Here is a 21,776-nt window from a genome sequence, read left to right on the forward strand (position 1 = left end):
TAAGGCCAGGCCACCGAGGAGGATACTGTGGTTGAAAGAATCAAAAGCTGCTGAAAGGTGAAAGAGGACCAACAAGGACATTTTGCTCCTGTTAGTCTCCCTTAAAAGGTCATCTTGCAGGGCGACCCATGCTGCCTCTATGCCATAGTGCAGCCTGAAACCGGACTGCCACAGCTTAACCCAGCTGAGGGGAATTATTCTAGGTAGAGGGTAAAAGTGATCAAGCTTCTCTTGGGCAATGAACATGAAACATCTAGATGTGGAATGATAATAGATTACAGGATTATATTTGTAGATGGGACAATATTCTGTATGGTTCTCCATTTTAAATGGTTTCTTTTTTTTTTTTTTTTTTTGCATATCATCATGCTTAAAGACTGAGGCAACTCCAGGTCTCCTGAGCCTATATGCAAAGATCAAGGAGGACCAAGCATAAGAGATTGGACATAAGACAATTATGCTCATGTTATACTTCGATTCTTCATTTTGCCTACTAGTACCGTTTTTATTGGTACAAAATACTGGGGTTTTTTTACTATCATTTACACACCACACTATTCTAGACATAATTCATAATGGTAGACATGGTCTAGAGGGGTGAGGTATAAATTTAATAAATAAAAATAAATAAATAAATAAATATTTCATTCTAATACATACTGCCATTGAAACTGATAGAATATTTTCTATTTAATTCAATAACCGTGCATTTCACCCAAACCTGGGAGCACCTTCTGAGTGTGTGTGTGTGTGTGTGTGTGTGTGTGTGTGTGTAGGGAATGTATTTTAGTTCCTCTAAGTCTGTTTTGACAAGTTTCACCTGAAATATATGGGGTGGGGGAGGGAGAGGAAAGAACAGCCTTTTGAAAATGGCAGAAACAGTTTGGTGCTTAAAGTATATTTTTAAACAAAGTTTCAAAGAGGCATGTAATTAATGTCCTTTTACTGTTTTCTCTTGCACTTTAAACCATCTGGATATTAGTGTTGACAGATAGAGTCCTTAATCTTTTTTCCCCCACTGTGTGCTCTAAGCCATATTTATCTTCTCTGCTTTAGTGGCACCTCTGAAAAATTCAAAATGCCGTCTCCAGTGGTTGAAAAAGAACCGGTCCAGTGACTTTACTGCTAGAGCAACATAGAACAGCAGCCACGGATGCCTGAAAGTCAACACTCTTGTGGCCCACCTACCTCCTTCTTGGCAGCTGGCACTGAGTGGGAAAAAAAGTCTCCATCTGTGTACCACTCAAGCAATTAGTCTCTGCAGGTGAAATGTGGATGGGATTACAGTGGTGCAGTCAGTAAATTCAGAGTGAAACATGTGTAACTCTAAAAATCTACTTTTAAATTTGGTTAAATAAATTGTAACAGCAGAGGTTCAGTTTCATATGTCTGGAGTAAAATGTCCCTCAATTTCATGAGTGGTGTTCAATGCCAGAATTGGCGTTTGGCTCTTTCAAAGCATGATTTGCGAGTCATACGCTGGATGAGCTGCATGAAGAAAACAGTGTTGCCATGAGATCATGATATCAAAATTTTCATTACAGTCAAGCAAGACATAAAGGAAGGCAGCCATTTCCCCAGTAGTTTTATGTTGTCTTATCCAAAAGGCAGATCAAATTAAAATTCCAATGGGAGTGTTATGAAAATTTAACTTGTAAGTGAAACAAAGCTGAAGCTTTGAGAGTAATGAAGAGAATGTTTTACAAGGATAGTGTGTTCTGGAGAAAGTTATTTTGGCTAGGAAATCACAGACACCTGGTGCTCTGTGGCACAGTGGTTAAACCGAAGTACTGCAGTCAAGCCTCTGCCCCCAACCTGAGTTTGATCCCAACAGGCTCAGGTAGCTAGCCTGAGGTTGACTCAGCCTTCTACCCTTCTGAGGTTGGTAAACTGAGTACCCAGCTCGCTGAGGGGCAAGTTCTTCCTTGCATAATTACATTGCAAACTGCCATGATAGGGATCTACCACTATGGGTTGGTGTATAAGTTGAAACAATAAGAATAACAACTCATGTGTACAGTGAAGAGCATATATGGAGATATTTTCAGAACTTAAGAAAAAATAAAGGTTCTGCAAAGTCAGACCAAAAACAGCATTTCTTTAGAGTTTTGCCATCCAGTTGCCTCTTGATGGAGAGGAGATATGTTAATTTTTTGGACTGTATCTCCCAGAATGCTCTAGTTAGACCACTGACCAGTCTTTTAAAAAACCCACAAAGGTCTATGCATTTTATATATTATCATATAATATAATGAAGTATATTATGAAGTGTTTTTAAAAAATCTGTGTACAACAGTCTTTTTTCATGAGGTTCACCACTGGCCTAAAATCAACACAACTGGGAGACAGGATAAGGACTTTTCATCAGGAGAATGTTTGGGGGCTATGATTAAAGACCTTTTCAAACAAGCCTTTTTATCATACTAGCATAGGTTGGCTGGATTGCTTAGTGGGTTGGAGCACCAGGGGTTGGGAAGAAGTTGGGAGTTTTATTCCCCATTGTGTCTCCAGGCAACCTGTGTGACCTTGGGCAAGCTGTATGATCCCAAATTGCCACCAGAAAAAGAGAATGTTAAACTGGTTGTTGTGGGTTTTTCGGCCTCTTTGGCTGTGTTCTGAAGGTACCTTCAGAACACGGCCAAAGAGCCCGAAAAACCCACAACAACCATTAGATCCCGGCTGTGAAAGCCTGCGCAAATAGAATGTTAAACTGCTTCTGAGTACTTTAATTAGAAAATCCTTGGAAGATCTCCATACGTTGGAAGGAACTGGATTGCATATGGTGATGATGACTGAAGAAGAAGAAGATTTTCTATGGGAAAAAGCATGGAAAAAAATGCAGAAGAACAAAGGAGGATTGGGTCACATAATTTACACCATCTGTAAAATTGAATAGATGAGGCATGGAGATGAAACGATACAAAAGCGGTGCTTGAAACTGGGGGTAGTAACTGCATCTAAAAAGTCTATCAGCCTTCCCACTGATGGCCGGATGTGGCTGGCATGATGGGAGCTGTCATGCATCACATCCTGAGGGCACCAAGGTGAAGAAGGCTGCAGAGCTTGATCATTGTAGCAACACTAAGCCTCTGGGTAGAGCAAAGTGTAAGGCCATATAAATATATCCCCTTCTTAGCGCATAGCCATGGGTCCATGGCAGCAAGGGGAAAGGAGTTAAAATCCCTGTTTGTGCTGCTTGCTGGGTCATGGCCAGTTGATCCTCTGGTGTCTCTGAGTACATAATCACTAATGAGACTGAAGTATTTGCCAATGGCATATATATGCCTTGGCCAGAGTCCGTAATCTGGGATGTTTTGCTGGAGAACCTATGTGCAAAACTGTTGGTGAGGGCAGAACCCAAGTCCAGAGTGTACATATTTAATCTCCATTAAGTTCTGGCAGCCAACCAACTGATCTGACCCAGTTTGTGAAAGATTCTATTAAAGAAAGAACTTTAGTTTCTCTTTGCTGCTCTGCTAGAAAGCTCATATTTCCTTAATCATGGTTATTTAAAACAGTTCATTTGAGAACCTTGGCAGGAGCAGCACAATCTCAAACTGCAGGCCTGATGCAGCTGTTTAGACAAGAGAGACTTAGTTTGAGCTAAGTTCCTAAATAGACAGAATGAAAGCATGGAGCATAAAATTTGTTCTTGGAGAAAAATGTCAGACATGGTCAAGTTGGCTGTGTATGCATCTATTTCAACAGAGGCAAATGCAATTTGCTCTCTCTTTTGAATTCTACACCTAAGCACCTGTCTAGAGGGTAGTGCAAGGTATCCCAATGCCTTAGGACTCCATGTACCACTTGCCCCAACTGACTCTTCACCGCTGGCTGCTTCCTTTCCCCCAGCAATCTCTGCAGTTCCCTCAGGCCGCTCCCTCTCACTCCATCACCTGTTTCACTCCCCTGTGCTCTGAGGACTTCTCCAAGCAAGGCTTTCAGAGTCAGGGCCGGCCACAAGCTGTTTTTCTTCTTGAGACAAAGCAGAAAATATGCTAAACTACTTTGCCACTTCCAGGAACAGAGTATCCCAAGTCATCCACTTTATTTTGGCACACAAGGTAGAAAATCCAACAAGTTCCTTTCCAGAAGCTTACAACAAGATAACAACAACAATAATCTTAGAACTGCAGAGCTGGAAGGGACACTATGCATAATTGAACCCAGCCCCCATCAAGGAAGCATAGTAGGGAACTGAACTCCCAAACTCTTCTCCACAGCCATGTACCTAAATCACTGAACTATCCAATAAAATGTATATCTGTTAAAGTCCTGCTCTTTCATAATAGTCAACATATGCTGCTTAAGGCAGCTGCCTCACATTGACCAGTGATAGGTCAGGCCCTCGTTTGGGGACAGAAGACACTTGAGGCATAGCAGAAAGCAGATGAGATGGGTCCCCAGGCCCTGCCAGTGCCCCACTGTGGAGAACTGTACCCGTTATTTTTCTGCTGGCATTTTCTGCAGTTAGAGAGTGATCAAAGGCTTTTTAGAATAGTGGAACCTTCCAGACGGATGAATTTACCATCCCTTCAACCTGCCTCAGGGGAGGCATGGCCCACTACAAAATCAATGATCTTCATTTTTTTTACTTATTCCATTGGGTCACATGTTTCCAATTTCATAGTTCCTGTAAAGCCAATTTTGAAAGTTCTTACCAGTGGAAAGCAAATGAAAACCAGTACTATTTCTTAGGGCTTCATAACAGACTGAACACACAACCTGAAACCCAGGACAGTGAAGGGTATTTGAAAAGCGGTTAAATCCATATGAAGGAAGGGACTGCACTGTTCCCTTGCCCTCTGTTGTAGTTTTGATCATGTGAAAACCTATTTTTTTCAGAAAGAAAGCCTTATAGACAATCTCCACATGAACCAAAACCCAGGAAAACATGAAGCAACACAGACACTTTGGCTAACATGGGCACTCTCCACATACAGAAGAGGTTTGCCTCTTCACAACTGTTGCTTTTCAAGCAAACAAAGAAACGAACAATAATGCTCCCTTCTGTACATATTGATTTATTGCATGCCTGCATAGGGCTTGGATTGGATCATGGCAAGTCAGAGTAGACCGATGGAAATCAACAGAGCAGCATGACAAAATCTGGGTACAACCATTAAAAAAACTGTGCTTTGATCAGTTTTGAACTCAAAGAGTCTATTTCCTTTAAGGTATAAAGAGCAAACCACTAAAACACCTTTAAGGACCAAAGAACCAAAAATTCTTAAGAATAATAATGAAAAAGTAATTTTAAAAATCTCCAGTTAATATGTTCAAACTAGTTAGATTGTTTGGACTTTATTTCACATGTTTAAAGACAGGAAGATTTTCTAGCCAATCTCCATGGTTCAAACATTACTGATTCTGGAGTATAGAAGATTCTATTTCCTCCAGAATAGTGTTTTACCACTCTTGTTGTTTTTTTTTAAAGAAACCTGGCCAGCCCTATTCTTGCTGTTTCTAAATTAGGGTGACCATGCTTCCTATTTGATAGAAGAGGGTTCTCTATTTGAATGGGCCCTCTACTCGAAAAGGTATCAAGTCCATGACCTTCAAATTAACATAAATACACAATTAATAATTTAAACTCATTTAAAACCAGCTGACATAGTTTGTGAACAGCAGTATCAGCGGCAGTGACAAAACAAACATTTGTCACAAAGAGGTCTTAATTTGTAATCAAGCAACAATCATAATAAGGTACTGTCAGACTGATTCTGATCTATGATGAACCTTCCCAGGGTTTTCTAAGCACAGAGAACTCAGAAGTGATGATTCACCATTCCCTTCTTCTGTGCTGGGAGTGGGGTGGGCCTCTAGGATGATGTGGTTGCCCAAGGTTATGCAGGCCAGCTCCAAACTCCAAGCCCCAGGTGCTCTAGCTCACTGAGATAATCAACCAGCGAATTAGCGGCCAAAGACCTGGTTAAATAAGAATGTTTTGGCATGCTGGTAGAAGGATATCAAGGAAAGTTTCCTGGTAAAGCTTCATGTTGGTCTCTGCTATGTCTACAGGGATTAAAACCTCCTTAACTGCTCAGAAGCATCTTCCTGTTATAATACTCTGAAGCACAGGCTGAGAAAGTTAGTTGTTTGAACTATAACTTCCCAACCCTCCAGTCTGTGGCTGGGGGATTAACGGGGCTAGTAATCCAAAACAGTAACTCTGCCAAGCTCTGGTTCCAAGCATTTGTAATACATCACAGTTCTGAATTACAGATGACCCCAAAATAGGCAGCCATGACTATGCCTTCCCAGCAGTGAAAAGGAACACTGTCAGTTCTCACAGTGCTAATCATGGAAAATACATCCAAATTACAACACTTTGGACTGTGTTTAAACTTTCTTATCTCTGACATGCTGGCTCCTTTTTGAAGCAACACAGACACTGTGCTCATTTTCTGCTAAGAGTTAGAGTGCCCCTGACCATTATGGGTTTAGCTTTGTATATTATGTGGTTGAAAGATCTCTCCTGTAAGGGAGACAGCTATGGTGGAAAAAGCAAGCGAGGCTGGTTGCCCATAAATGAACATTTTCCACCCCTACGTGCCAAGGCATTTGAGGACGTTTCTCGAGTGACCTTCTGCCAGCTTGTGTAAGCCTGTGCAAACATTTGCTTGAAATGGAGTAAAGTAAATGCTAATCTTGTCCTTTTTCTCTTTGTTAGCACCACTGAAAAGAGGAAAACATCACAGTTTAGAAAGTTATCTTTAAAAAGGAACTTGTTATAATTGCAACTCCGTGACTCAAAACTGAGCTACTGCGAGAGTGATCTGACAGGAATTGTTACTGGGCCGATCCCCATGCTTCAAACCCCTGTCAACCCCTAAAGTAATCCTCCAGGGCCCCCGTAGCCATCATGGCTAGTCTCATGGGATGACAAGATAATGGTCAGGCCCCATGGACAACCCCAGTCATAGGCTGGGGACATCCCTGAGAAATGGACCTTGGAATTCTAGAATTCTAAAGTTGCTGGGGAGCTGAGTGGAGTGCCTTCAGGGCAAAGGTCTAACAGTGACAAGTAGTGTAATGAGAGCCATGTGACTCAAGAGCAGGGAGAAGCCTGGGAAGATACCTTAAGGGACATTTGAGGATCTTGGGGTCCTCAAATGACCCTTGGGGTCACTCCAGCACTTCTGACCACTCCTCATCTCCTTCCTCTTCCTTCACCTGATCCATTATGTCTCCCCCAGCTCCTCAAATGTCCCTTGATGTATCTTCTGAAGCTTCTCCCTGCTCTTAAGAGGAACCTCTCAAAGAAGCCTTATAGACAAGGCTCATCGCCTGACCGTGAGGTGTTCTAGATCTGTGTCGCCACAGTAACCCTCTGGCAAGCACCCATTACCTATGGAGCTGAGGAATGGAAGTGGCAACACCAGTTTCAGACTCTGCCCCAACTGTAGGCTGAAGTTTGGGCTACTTGAAGGCAAGACCCTGGGTATCATATCTGTGGTTCCAGCCACCAACTGCCAGGAATGGTGATGTAACAGGAAACATCAAAGAAAGTAGTTTGTAGGAGATCAGGTGCCAGAGAAGCTCTGTGGCTCTGTTCAAGTTGTGCTGCAGTTCCTGAAATTGTTAAAATAAAAGTTCTTCTTCCAACATTTCTTGTCTTGGGCTTTATGTCTGGACCTACTGGTTCATTTGAAACTCCTTCACCCATGGGGTGGAAGACTGGGGATGTACAGCAACCATCATACAATGTTAACTCTTAAAGTAGCTCTTTAATTTCTCTTTATTCAGAGGTAACTTAATGGTTATTTTCAATTACACAGCTATAGAAGCTACTAACTTGTGATAAATAATGTACCTTTTCAGGTCTTTGGGGTGAGTTTCTTGCTCAAGCTATGTATGCGATTAGGCACCCAACCGGCACCTTGTCAGATTGCCATAACAGCTTCTGCAGCTGGAGATTTTTCCATGCACAAATATTGAACAGAACACCAGCCAGGAAGTTCTTTCTAGTGTTTAATTGAAATGTTTATTACGATTGTACTTTTATGCCACCTTTCTCCTAGGTGGCAGGATTCATAGGTCATTATAACAAACAAACAAACAAACAAACAAAAATCAAGATACATGGATTATATTTAAAAAAAAAGCTTTTAAAAACTGAAATTTCAAAACCATCATCTAAAAACAGGTTAAATGTGTAAAAGTATAAAACATCCATACATGTATAAATTAATATAATGGGGGCAAATACAGGACATCTCGCTGGGTTAAAATTCAATATTAAGAGTCTGCCTGAACAAGAATGTTTTCAGTTCTCTTCAAAAGGAGATTAATAACCATTGTTTTATCTGGTATTTCAGTTTATTAACTGAAACCAAGCAGCATTAACTAATTTGGCTATCCAGCAGATCAGATTAGGTGGGTCACTGTCAGTCTTGTTTCAATGCCTGGTCATAAAGAAGTGTTTTCCTAACCTTCTCCAAGTTAAAACTAGAGTTCCCCTCGGGTCACCCACGGGGCAGTTATTATTCATGGTTCTTATCATCACTGAGTCTGTGCAAATGATCTGCTGTGTAACACTGTGAAATAATGTATCTTGCTATTCTTTTGGTTGGCTTCCATTCTTCCAGGGCAGAAGGGATGCTCTAGTTGCAAAGTTATTTTTGTTTGGACCCTCTTCCATTCGCAAAACCTGCCTTTTTTTCTTTTGTAAAAAATAGAGTCAGTTGTTCACATATTTATTACTTTACTTTATTGCCTAATAAAATATCTGGATGTCAAATAAGTCTTCTTTAAAATCACCGTGAAGGACAATGAAATAAAATGTGCAGGAAAGAACTTGTGAAAAAGAACAGCTGTGCATTTTCAAATTGTCTCTCGTCCAAGATGTTTTATGAGCAGACACATCCATTTAAGACCTATAACAAACTGAATCCAGAGCATCATTGCTAAGAAGAAAACACCAATAATCAATGGGACTTAACCTCTAAGCAAACATGCTAAGAGAAAGATTCCCAAACATTAGCCTCCAGATGTTCTTATATGACACATCCAAGAAGCCCTGACCATTGGCAATACCAGCTAGCACTTTGGGGAGTCAAGTTTCTGTAGCACTGCGTAATTGATTGGGTCTGTGTTGGTACTTTCCAACATGCTTCAAGTTTGTCATGTTTTGACTCAACTATTCAGAGGATAATGTTGGAAAAAGCTGAAGGCAGCAGGAAAAGAGGAAGACCAGGTATGAGATAAATCAATTCAGTAAAGGAAGACATGGCCATAAGTGTGCAAGACCTCAGCAGGGCTGTTAAGCGTAAACTCTTGGGTGTGTGTGTAAGTACATGCTCACTGTAAGTTGTAAGTGACTTAATGACACATAATGACACTCATAAGCAAGGAACACTGATATTAGAGAAATGTATGCATACAATCACAAATAAACTATCTTCAAATAATATCTGAGGGGTGTGGTGAGAGAGCACAAACTATCCCGGTCCCTTCTGTAACTGTTCCCCCAACCACTTTGCCATCTGCACATTTGAACAGCATGTGAAACAGGTCTCTTCCAAACAAGGAAAGATTCTATTTAAGCCAGAATATTCCCTTCATTGTGTCAAGAGTCTCCTTTCTCCTGCATCAATACACATGGAAAGACTCTTTCCATCCTGCTTAGAAATTCCCCCCATAGAGAACTTCTACTCTTGATGATCCACCTCATTTTTTCAATACTCATGGACATATATGCACATATATGTGAACTTCCCAATTGCTAAGCCCTTGATTTCTCTGAGATAGACTAAGAACTCCAGGGCCAAACCTCTTTGTTATGAGTAGAGATGCCAGGACAGCTGCTTCCAGTGCCCTGAAATGTCAAGGCCAAATCCTGGTGGGTGAGCAGCTGCAAAATGTCATGTTTGCATGTTTGTGCATGTGAAAGTGTAGAATAAACAGTGTGGGTTTCCTATAACAGCAAAGTTACTCTGCATAAGCCTGATGATGTCATCATCATCAGCTGTACTTTGTTAATTAAAAAAAAATTCTATCCTGCTTCTCCCTCCATGGTTGGGACTGATTTTCAGATGTTTAAGACTCACCTACCTCATGTCTCACTGTCCCCAAAGGCTTCCCTAGGACCACAGGGATTGTACGAAAGCCGAAGAACCTTGGGTGTTGGAAGCTGCGAAACTTTTTATTAACAAACCATGGTTATAGCTGATGACATCACCAGGCTTGTGTGGCATAGCTTTCTGTTACTGAATTTCAGCCACTAAGTATGCAACATCCAACTATAAAAACATCCTTACAGTGAGCGAACAAATTCTGGCACCAGTTGAAAGTGGGGCGATGTTAAGTACCCAAGTATTAAAGCCACCACATAGAAGAAAATCTAAATTTCTCCTCCCTAGCTGATTTACATATTTATTCCCCCGCTAGAGATCAAGAGAAGCACAGGAACTGCCCTGTGTTGTCAGCTGGCACCATAAGATATGACAAACCAAGTTACTAGTTCTCTAATACTACGTCTAACGAACTTGTAATTTTTCTTCTACTTCACCAGGAAGAGATCCGACAGGTGCATCAGAAAGGTTGCTTTAACAGGAGCCATCTCCCTTAAAGCAAACCTTCTGCCTGCCCCCAGAAGCAGAAGCCCTATGGAACACTGTCAGGCTGAAGAGCATTTCCCTGTACACTGTTAGACTGTCTGGAAATAGATTGCACTGGATTGCTCCACAAGTAATCTACAAATTGTGGTCTATTCTCCCGTGTGATCACAGCCTCAACCAGGGTTTTGGAAACAGGTTAATCTGTACCCATGGTGGTGGGTAGTGGAGAGCAAAAGGCTGAAGAGCAGACTGCTGTTACATGTGACGCCTACCCACATGACTGGGGTCCTTGAATTATCAAAGTTCCTGATCTCAGTGCTTGCTCCAGACTGTCATTCTCCACATGAGGTGCACAAAAAAGGGAGGGGGGAGGTGCTACTAGCTCTTCCCTCTCCCTCATGCATTCTGATGCTGGATGCCCAAACAGGATTCAGAATAATTCATAGCAAGAGAGGTTGTAGCCATAGGATGATCCCAGTGCAGGAAGAGAAGCTAGAAAACACAACAGGAGAATATTTTGTTGATAGTGAGAGTCTGGCATAAGTACTGTGTGTGTGGGGGGGGGAGGGGCTTGGCCTAAGAATGTTAAATGATCATACAATTGTTCAGGGCAGGATATGTTGAACAGGGGAATAAGCAGTGTGTGCAAAGTATTAAGCACCCTTCAGTAAGGCTGCTTTTCACTTGCTTATTGCTTTTTAAGGAAGGTTTTATTGTATGCTTAATTAGTCTTCCTCGAGATGTTCCATCAGTCCTCGTACATTATCTTCTGGCCTCAGCTCATCACGTCCCCCTTCTCCCACTGCTGAAAAACAGTTGAGGCCAGTTTTGTGGTGACAGGAGAGCCCTTTTCTTCTCCACCCCTAGCTGCTCATTTGTCTTATTCTCCCACATTTTCTGGTCTGTCAAAATTCACAGCTAGTTTGTCCTGGAAGAGGAGGAAAACCAGAACCGTGAAATGACTTCACTGGCACTCAGCATCGACGCAGCTACTGCTAGGCTACTGTGCCATTGCTATCCCCAGCACCAGCAGTGGCTGCTTAGGCTGGATTCCCTCATATCCTGTTGACTTGGCAGGGTTGCTGCCTGATGGCCCCCCGTAGCACACGAGGCTTTGAGGAAACAGGCCAGAGTTATATTAGCAGCCGTAATGCAGAAAGTGGCATGGACTCATTCTGCAGCAAAAAAACCGAGTGGAGAAGGAAAACACACCCAGTGGGCTGCATAATGTGTCTTCAGTGTGTAGATCTTGTTTCCATTTGTACCCAGCAAATTAAGACGATTCAGAGGGTGTTTTTAAATGGAAAAGGTGACACTGTCGTTATAATCATACAGGCACATGACATAAATTTTCCCTCCAAACAGTCAAACAAAATTCAGTTTAAAAAAAAAAGCTTTAGGAATTTAGAATGAGTAATCTCTCTCTCTCCACTTTTGGCCATGAATTAAATGTTTTCTTTTAAATATGAGGCTTTGAGTTTTGATCATATTACATACCCATTGGCATATATGATTCCCTTTAAACTAGAGATGATGATAATGATGATGATAATCTTAGAGTTGCAGAGCTGGAAGGGACTCTATGGATCATCATGTCCAGGCACACTGGGGGAATTAAACTCCAAACCTCTGGTTCTGCAGACAGATATCTAAACCATTGAGCTATTCAGCAGTTGCATAGAGTGTTGAGATACATAGTCTAATATATTTGTACAAAATGAAGGGGTTTGGTGCATATGAGGGTAAAAGCAGATGTCCTAGTGAGCCTGTCATCAGAAGCAGAGCATAAGAGGTTAAATTAATTTGTTCCTCCCAGCACCAAGTTTCTTAGTTCTGCCAGCTGCATATTAGGGTGCAATTAGGGAAGTTGTCCTGCGGAGGATGTAACTGAATTGGTGTGATGGCAACATTGGAATTGGGAATTAGTAATTACACAGAAATAGGTAAGTTTGGGACAGGTGGCCACACATCCTTCAAATGTGCACCTCACCATTGCTGCAATCAGTGCTGCTACTCCCAAGTCAACAGCTGCTTTCACTCACCCTTCTCTGCCTCACTTGCTTGGTGGAAGCTGTTTGGGGTTTTCTGACATAGCACTTATCTGGCACAGTGCTTCATCTTATAAAGTATTGGGGAAAAATTCAAAGCTGTGTTGGTGTGCTGCCTTGGGTCCTTTCGAGGAGAAAATGGGGTAAAATATTCCAAACAAATGAAATAAATAAATAAATACTTGTAACAAAAAAATTGAACATGCAGAGAGTGGAATGATTTTTTTAAAAAAAGGAACCAGGTATGTTATTTATTAATTCTTGGTAGTTACGATACACTAGATTTAACACTGCTTCAATTGTGCAAGTATTTTATTGTGTTATGTATTATGAATACATTAGACTGATGTTGCCAGCAGGACAGAAAGATGTAGGGAAATAGTATCTGTTTCCTTCTACTGGCCAATTCTGATATTTTACATTTCAATTTTTTTTTTTTAAATACAATCAAAGAGCACACCCCTTGCCACTTACTGGCAAAAAAGAGAAGGCATAAAACCTGAAACATCCCTACCAAAAATGTCTCAAAAATGTCTTAAAGGTAACTTTTTAAAGGAAGTAGAAAACATTACATTATTTTACCTAAAAGTAACTTTGTAATAATACAGTCTTTTATTTTTATTCTAACTTTGTAACTATTCATTACTTTATCTGTTTTCCACAGAACTAATTCAAAGTAGTTATATTATTTGCAACCAGTTGCTTCTAAGCTCAATCAAGAGAAGATAAATCATTTCCAGAACCAGTCCTGCTATTAGACAGAGCAAAGTAACTGCTTCAGGGACCAGGTATCATGAAAGTGCAGTCATTTGTTTGTGATTACTACATTCTTATTGCCAAGGATGAAGAGAGACACTTGCGGGATTTTCTGGCTCATTTGTCAGAATAACCTACCTGGTTTTAGGTACTATTTACCTTAACCTGAGTGGATGACAGAAACCTTATTAGATGCTCTATCTCAAACAAGAAAATATCTTGATCAAGCTCTGAATATCTAATACAGTATAGTTATATCCCATAACCCAGAACTAGTGGAGCAAAAAGGAAAAAGTGAAAATACATGAGGTCCTTTGACCAGAACATTTGCTTAATAATAATGTTTATGAAGGAGTTCACAATTCCTTTTGGGTTCTTACATTTATTACATGGCGCAAAGGCAAGTCTTAGTCTTTATTCTGATATCCATGACACTCTTGATGTGATTATCTTGAATTTATTCAAAGCTCACTTTTCCAAACCTAGATATATGACGGGGAAATGATCCATTCTGTCTTGGCGGTATCTGGAGGTGAAGCATTTCATTCTGATAAACATCATGGAAATACAGCTGAAGAAAACATTATGAACCAGAACAAAGTTCAGTGAGAAATGCCGTACATTGTGAGACAAACACTTTGTTTCTTCCAAATAAGTTCCTTTGAATGCTGCTCCCCGACTGAGCACAGAGAAAGGTATCATCCATCAAAATGAGAGCTATGGAGGAAATGAGGACAGCTGATAACAGCAAGGTTCTTATGATATCATAGCTTTTCATGATTCATAAAGGCCAAATCATAACCTTTCCAGGGGAGAGAAATGGCTTGTTTTTTTAAAAAAAATATATCCACAACTTCTCACAACCTTTAGAGCTTAATTATTTAAGGAAACTGTGGACATGCGAAGGAATCTTGAGGACTGAAATTACAGCAGGAAAGAAGGACGGTGCCATGTTTTATAGTTGAATAATTCAGCCACAAATGAACAAAGAATATATTCCCTATTCCAGACTTTCCCATCCTAGCCTTTTTAGTTGCATTCGACTACAGTCCCAGGTACCCCAGTTAGAAAGGCTGAAAGGATTCTAGTTGTTCTCATCTAGTATATCTGAGAGGTGCTAAGTTGGGCAAGGCTTCCTTCTTTGACGTGTCACTTGTACTACAAAGTGCGCACATACCCAGCCCTCATCTTGGAACAAAGATGAACATATATATGCGTATGTATTTACATGGCACACAAAGGAAATAAGGAAAACAATAGCCACAACACTAAACATAATGCAATGTTCATAGAAAAAGGTTTACCTATAAACGAACTCTTAATGGTTCTTTGGAAATGGCTTCCAGAAACATTTTTACCTGGTATTACAATGAGCAGGCTGCAATTGCCATTTTCAGTAGGAAATAGCTATTTGCATTGGCTCAATCAACAACTCAGTTTACCGACCTCAGAAGGATAGAAGGCTGAGTGACTTCTATCCTTCTGAGGATAGAACCCCAGGTAGCCCTCGAGCCGGCTACCTGGGATTGAATCCGGGTCATGAGCAGCGTTTTGGTTTAACCACGGTGCCATGAGACTTCTTAAATTGATGACCGTCATATAAAAGAGAGAATTTCAGCATATGAAGCTTCCATGTCAAGCTGTACATGCTAAAATTCCCTCTTTTAACACAGTGGTTATAAGGCATGGGAGCCCTGCCTTCATTTTCATGCAGTCACTCTAATATGACAATGAGAATTGCCATGTTTTTAACCAATTGCATTCTGGCAAAATAATTTGAAACCTAAATGCTGTTGTGGGTTCTGGACATGATAAGCTACTCAGAGGTTTTGGTTTTTCAGGTTTCTAGTGAGAATTCATCCCCTATGTAATCTCTATTTGCAACTCTTAGGTCACAGATGTGACAGTTAAAAAGGGGGCAGGCTACATAAGCTGTGATTTTCAGCCCACAGAAATGCAGAGAAGCAAGTGTGTCATTCCAGGAAGTGAGGATTTTATTCAGAAAATGACCCATGCATGGCCAGCTTTGTGGCAGGTCTTGCCATCTTCTATGTTAGTGAGGGTCTCTGCATACTTACCATGAATTGCCATTTTAAATTTTCCCAACTCTTAAAATACATGGCATAGCATTCTTGCAGGACATTGTGGAAAATTCAAGTAGCAACTCCACACTTCCCACAATGCCCCAGGGATTTTGCCTCTGTGGAAAATTCAAAATGGTGACAAGTATCAAATGGGGAGGGTCTAGGGAAACATGTCAGGATGTTGATCTTTTTCAGAAGCTTCCTGAAATTGCTGGCTTGTGATGTCAGACCTGGAAGGATGTGGCAACAACCAACAGGAATTCAATGTCTCAGCTTTTTAATATCAAGACGATTCCCAAAGACTACTTTCAGGAATAGCAGTTGAAGGCAATCATTGAAACTATGAAACAGCATATACATTGTGTTTCTGTGAGGCTAGCAAAAAGCAGAGAGCATAAAGCCAGTTCAGAAGAAGACAGTTCATAGAGAGCAATAATAAACTAGGCTTCTAGCTGAAGGAGCATACTCAGTTTGCATTATTAAAAAGTAAGCCCCAAGTTAGCTGAGGGAAATTCTACGAATTTCAGAGAAACTGAAAGACAATTCTTTTGTGATCTGCACGCACTCTCTCGATATATTTTGTGTAACACATGAAACAGCAATGCAGCCATCTCCCTAACCCAATGTTGGGTGTAGGAGATGTAGATTTCTAAAAATAAAAATTAAAAAAAAATCTTTATTTGCTTATTTAAATAGATGTAATGTCTGCTTTTTTCTTGGTAAGAAACCTCATCAGAGAGGACAGCTATCAGAAAACTTAAAAAAACAATAAAAGCATCAAATCAACAATAAATATAAAGCATAACCATAACAGCTCAGCCACTTTCTTCAGCTAGTAGGAGAAATAAACACAGATCAGCCAAATGCTAAGTGCTCTCAATTTCTCATCATGAAATTCTTGACTAAAAGAAAAAAGTCAAAACTTCGACAGCTCAGTTTTGAGTTCTTGGACCTGGGAAATGTCAGAACATTCCAGATGCCACATATATAGAACAAGAGCTGAAAATGCTCTATTAGCTGCTATGGACAAACTCTGGGGGAGACCATAACCCACAATGAATGTCATTGCTAGACCTGGACATCGGTTCACATTGGAGAGGTTCACATGAAAAATGACATTCCCTCCACTGTTTTAGATACAAACTGTGTGGAGCATTAAATGTAAGAATCAACACCTTGCATTCAGGCTAAAAAAATTCTTAAGTTAATACATGTTTCCTGTTACTATAATTTTTCCCCCAGGTTTATTTATTTAACATATTTTAACCCACCTTTCTTCTTAAAAAGATGGTGGCTTACAACAATTAAAAGATAGCATTTAAGTTAACAACATTTGATCCTTTTAGTATACAATGCTAAAAGGATCAAATGAATACAAAATTAAAAAAATTAAGCAACAACAAAATACATTCAAAGCAGTAAGGTACAACAACCCATTTTAAAAGACCCACTTGGCATCCTTTCACTGAAGAAAAGCTTGCCTGAAGGACAGTAAAGGTAGGGCTAACCTTGCCTCCTGTGGGAGGGAGTTCCAGAGTCTGGGAGCAGCAATAGAGAAGGCCCTGTCCTGTGTCCCCACCAAGCATGCCTGTGAGGGTGGCAGGACCAAGAGAAAGGCCTCAATAAAGGGAGATGCGGTCCTTGATATAGCCTGGGCCCAAGCCATTTAGGTTTACAGGTCTTGCAAAGTATTATGCCCCAGCAATCAGACTAATAAATGAAGTCTGTTTCTTTTCTGATAACCAAAGACAGAACAAAAGCAAGCTAATTTGTAACATATGGAGTAAGCCAAATGTATCTTAAGATGAACAGATATCTTTTATCTCTTTTAGGGATTTCCGCTTCTAATGATGTACTAACTGTATTGTGCAGTTCTGACCTCAATCTAGAAAGCAATTGGTGACCAGCAGAGATTTCATACATTTGAAGCTACCAGAGCACAGCATTTACCACCACCTTGACTACTGAAATACATTACTAGAATAAAGAGGCTACTAAAGTATGCACTATCATGCTGAGGTTTCTCCTCTGCCATGCAAGAAAGGATGCAGCTGGCATACTAACCTAAGATGATAAAAATGTAATTGCAGACACAACCTCCACAAAGAAGCTGTGGAGCAGGTTTTCAACCAGGAACATTCCCAGCTCTTGTGCTATGAACCAGCTCCTTCAGGGCTATAGATGATTAACTCCTGAGGAAAACCAAAGATGCTCATGGTGTTGCTCTTTCTGAACTTTTGGAATAGAAAAGTTGGTACCAGATAGATAGCTCAGTGGTTTATAGAGCTTGATTCCTGACAGTGCTTACCTGACAGAGGCTGGACTGTGCTTACCTGACAGAGGCTGGACTTGATGATCCATAAGATCCCTTCCAGCTCTGCAGTTGTACGATGACGATCTTACTATATATTCCTGCCCCATTCCAACATTTATATATTGGGCACAAACATCTGTGCTGGTGACACTTATAAGGGTACTTCTCTATGTATACTTCTTCATTCAGAAATTTCCAGATATTTTTAGAATGCAATTCCCCCCATTGGCTCTGTTGCTCTGAGCTTATAGGAACTGCAGTCCAACATAACGTCAGGCACACATTCCCAATCCTTCACTGAATCTCTCAATATTTTAATTCCTCTTAAAGTGTATGTATATAGAGGTCCACATGTGCAAGCTTCCCTGACTCAAGCACCATGTCCAATGCATGGACATCAAAAGACAGGGCCAGCTGAGCTTTTCAACACGTGGTCTACATGATTAATGCATGGAGTTCATTCACTCTAATTTATCCTATCAGTGATCTCAGGAAGGCACTCAAGGTTGACACTACTGTGCCAGGCTCACACCACAGTGCAAAGTTCATAATGAAATGTGTGTGAAGTGGTCATAGATCCATTTCTCTATATGTTGAATGGTGGTTGTGGGTTTTTCAGGCTCTTTGGCTGTGTTCTGAAGGTTGTTCTTCCTAACGTTTTGCCAGTCTCTGTGGCCAGCATCTTAAGAGGACAGGAGTAGCACACTGTGCTATATGTCCTTCCTCACATCCAAGCCTCCCTCTTGTAAGAAAGATGGAATGGTAGGAAGAAAGGCATTTAAGTTTATAGAGAGTGGACTTCTCCTCTGTTCTTCTCAGAAATGCCTCACTTTCTGTCATCTGAGACAGAAAAAATCTAAGGAAAAACACAGGATGATGATAATAGCATTGTATGGATACGCCACAGAAAGTAAGTGAATGAAGCATGATAATTCACCACAGTGGAGGAAACCAAAGGATTTCCTGTCCTGGATGGAATGAAGAAGAAAAAAAAGTAGATTTATCTAATCTGTATCATTCAAAAGAATATAAGAGCTGCTCACCCATGGCCTGATTAACGCATTGGCCAAAACGGGGAAAAAGGGAGATCTGGCATGTAATTTTACAAATAATGTAGATCAAGAGATGGCATCTTCAAGAATGGCTATGTAAGTATTACACTAGATTAGGTAGCATTTTGGAATGTTTTAAAATGTTGTTTTAAGAATAGATTGAAAGATGAATTGAAATGCCCCCCTCAGCTGTTACCTGACATCATAAGGGCCCCCAAAAAGGAAATTTCAGTGAGGATATATGGCTCAGATATTCCACTCTGCTTGGACAGAATAATGAAACACTTTTTAACTTGTGATTTATGAGTCTGGAAAATTGACTCCAGACTTTCCAAAATCCTTGGAAGTACTCTAATTTTGCCCTTTGCTGACAGCCTGGGTATGTCTCCTTAAGTAAGATGATAAAAGCACTCAAATGGCATACACAGCTTGAGCCTATGCAGACTCAAGTATGCCCAAACCCACTGAAACCAATGGACGTAGGTGTACCGAGCTCTAAACAGGATTACAGCCTCATATTCATTCTGGTGCAGCAATAACATAGTCCCCTGCAAGGGTAACTCAAGACATTTTGCTGAATGATAGTGTTTTCTGTTTCCAGGTACAGAAGCTAAAGGGATTGGCAACAGATTCTTACTTCGCTACTGGTGATGAAACTGCATCTTGCATAAGGCCTGAAGGCAGGGCACTAGCTCAGGGGTGGGTGGGTCCAATGGCATGAAAAGCTCTGTTTTCCAGGAGGACAAACACTGGAATTACCAGTGTGCAGGATGCATGCTTGTTCTTCAGTGGAGGACAATGGCTAGAGTTGTCGTTTAGTCACGTCCAACTCTTCGTGACCCCATGGACCAGAGCACAGCAGGCCCTCCTATCTTCCACTGCCTCCCATAGTTGTGTCAAATTCATGTTGGTTGCTTCGCAGACACTGTCCAGCCATCTCATCCTCTGTCGTCCCCTTCTCCTCTTGCCTTCACACTTTCCTAACATCAAGGTCTTTTCCAGGGAGTCTGGAGATGGCCAAACTACTGGAGCCTCAGCTTCAGGATCTGTCCTTCCAGTGAACACTCAGGGTTGATTTCCTTTAGAATTGATAGGTTTGTTCTCCTTGCAGTCCAGGGGACTCTCAAGAGCCTTCTCCAGCACCAGAATTCAAAGGCATCAATTCTTCGGCGGTCTGTTTTCTTTATGGTCCAGCTCTCACTTCCATACATCATGACAGGAAAAACCATAGCTTTGACTATTTGGACTTTTGTTGGCAAGGTGATGTCTCTGCTCTTTAAGATGCTATCAAGGTTTGTCATCACTTTCCTCCCAAGAAGCAGGCATCTTTTCATTTCGTGGCTGCTGTCTCCATCTGCAGTGATCATGGAGCCCAAGAAAATAAAATCTGTCACTGCCTCCATATCTTCCCCTTCTATTTCCCAGGAGGTGATGGGACCAGTGGCCATGATCTTAGGTTTTTTTATGTTGAGCTTCAGACCGTTTTTTGCACTCTCGTCTTTCACCCTCATTACAAGGTTCTTTAATTCCTCCTCACTTTCTGCCATCAGAGTGGTATCATCTGCATATCGGAGGTTGTCGATATTTCTTCCAGCAATCTTAATTCCAGTTTGGGATTCCTCCAGTCCAGCCTTCTGCATGATGTATTCTGCATATAAGTTAAATAAGCTGGGGGACAATATACAACCTTGCCGTACACCTTTCCCAGTTGTTCCATATCCAGTTCTAACTGTTGCTTCCTGTCTCACGTATAGGTTTCTCAGGAGATAGATAAGGTGGTCAGGCACTCCCATTTCTTTAAGGACTTGCCATCGTTTGCTGTGGTCCACACAGACAAAGGCTTTTGCATAGTCAATGAAGCAGAAGTAGATATTTTTCTGGAACTCTCTGGCTTTCTCCATAATCCAGCACATGTTAGCAATTTGGTCTCTAGTTCCTCTGCCTCTTCAGAATCCAGCTTGTACTTCTGGGAGTTCTCGGTCCACATACTGATGAAGTTTACCTTGTAGGATTTTGAGCATAACCTTGCTAGCGTGTGAAATGAGTGCAATTGTATGGTTTTTGGAGCATTCTTTGGCACTGCCTTTCTTTGGGATTGGGATGTAGACTGATCTTTTCCAATCCTCTGGCTAGGGTACTCACAAAGAATAACCTGGGTGGTAATGCTTCCACCACTTCTGATTTACTTGTTGCCTCCATTGGCCTAGCAGTAGGACAAATGTGACTAGTAGTTGGAAGCAGAGCTGCCCATGTTTGTGAATACCCCAGTACTGTAATAGCAAGAAGACGAAGTCCACAGGTGGCAGCTTAAATTGGGACCCAAAAACCTGAGGGGGACAAACAACAATAGACAAACTGATAAGAGGGAGGCTTTCCCTCAATTTCAGCTCCTTTTCTAATTTATAACTTGTAGTTAGAGCCGTCTGCCTGTTATGGCTTGTAGTGTGTGACACTACATGATACTTGTACAACTACATTCCAAGAAGCACCAGTACTCACAACAATGGATGTCTAAATGGAAGAATACATTTTATTCCTGCCATTTGATTGCAAGGAACCTTCCTGCCACATGAGCACTGCCTCGAGGAAGCTTAATTGGATCCCAGGCTTCCTAAGAGATGCATTTGTTGCCTGTTACCACAAGAGATTGTTTTAGCCTCCACCTTGGCTAACCGTAATTAGGGAGTGGACCAATTTAAGGAGGTTTGGGGCTATCCATGGCAGTGGTCCTACCTTGGCAAATGAGGTAGTAGACTTCTCCATATCAACTTCCAGGGACGAATTCTTCAATGTCCCAAAGGCAATTGTGTGAACCCAATGCTAGACTCGAAGACTTTTGGTTGGATCCTTCATGGCTCTGAGATGTTAATGTTCACACATGCAAATCATAACTTGACATAGCTGCCATCAAATGATTAATATGCATGTATAAACAAATCTAGATTTTAGGCTGCGATCCT

General features: G+C 41.1%; 1 long non-coding RNA gene across 1 annotated transcript in view; it reads left to right on the forward strand.

Annotated features, from left to right (window-relative positions):
• Positions 1-20,240, forward strand: part of LOC144589058 (uncharacterized) — a 52,254-nt gene extending 32,014 nt beyond the window's left edge. Inside the window, exon 2 of the long non-coding RNA XR_013544938.1 lies at positions 1,057-20,240. This is a non-coding gene — a long non-coding RNA (uncharacterized LOC144589058). The remainder of the gene's footprint in view (positions 1-1,056) is intronic.
• Positions 20,241-21,776: the final 1,536 nt, after the last annotated feature.

Source organism: Pogona vitticeps, chromosome 4, assembly GCF_051106095.1.
Source record: "Pogona vitticeps strain Pit_001003342236 chromosome 4, PviZW2.1, whole genome shotgun sequence".
Lineage (NCBI taxonomy): Eukaryota > Metazoa > Chordata > Lepidosauria > Squamata > Agamidae > Pogona > Pogona vitticeps.